Raw genomic sequence first — 612 nt, 5'->3', positions numbered from 1 at the left:
CAGCGACAGAGTGCTGAGCAGTCAAGCATCTTCGTGTGCCTCTAAGAAAGACCCACATTTGCTGAAACCAACTCGGCTCATTCCATCTCCGCGAGGAAAAGACCTAATGCGTGTGGCTGAATTATTTACCAAGTTATGTTAATTATATCACTCAGGAAAAAAAAGGTAAGATATGCTTGCGTCTAAGTTAATTATGTTTGTTTGTTTTTTAATGTGATTTACGTCTAGCGAAAGATTACTCAGTAACTTACTCAGTAAGTTATATTTATCTTTTATTTTGTTTATTGAGTTATTTTTATCTTTTTATTATAATTTATATATTACTCTTTTTAATAAATCTTCTTTATTGGACACTTTTTTTTTTGGAGTGCCCTTCTGTCCTAATTATGATTATGCATATAAGGTAATTTTCAGAAGATTAACGAAATCGAGTCTAGCGCAAGGTCGATTCACTAGACAGGAAGGATGATACGTAATCTTTAATGTATAGGGAAGCTGACGTCTTTTGGAAGTCGATATGACGTGAATAATGAATTTGAGGTGAAATGAGGAGAAAGAGACAGAAAAACAGGCCACTGGAGGAAAATTCTCATGTTATTTTTTTTCCTTTCT

The sequence above is a fragment of the Penaeus monodon genome, chromosome 31 (assembly GCF_015228065.2).
Source record: "Penaeus monodon isolate SGIC_2016 chromosome 31, NSTDA_Pmon_1, whole genome shotgun sequence".
Classification (NCBI taxonomy): Eukaryota; Metazoa; Arthropoda; class Malacostraca; order Decapoda; family Penaeidae; genus Penaeus; species Penaeus monodon.
Note: the sequence above shows the minus strand (reverse complement) of the source record.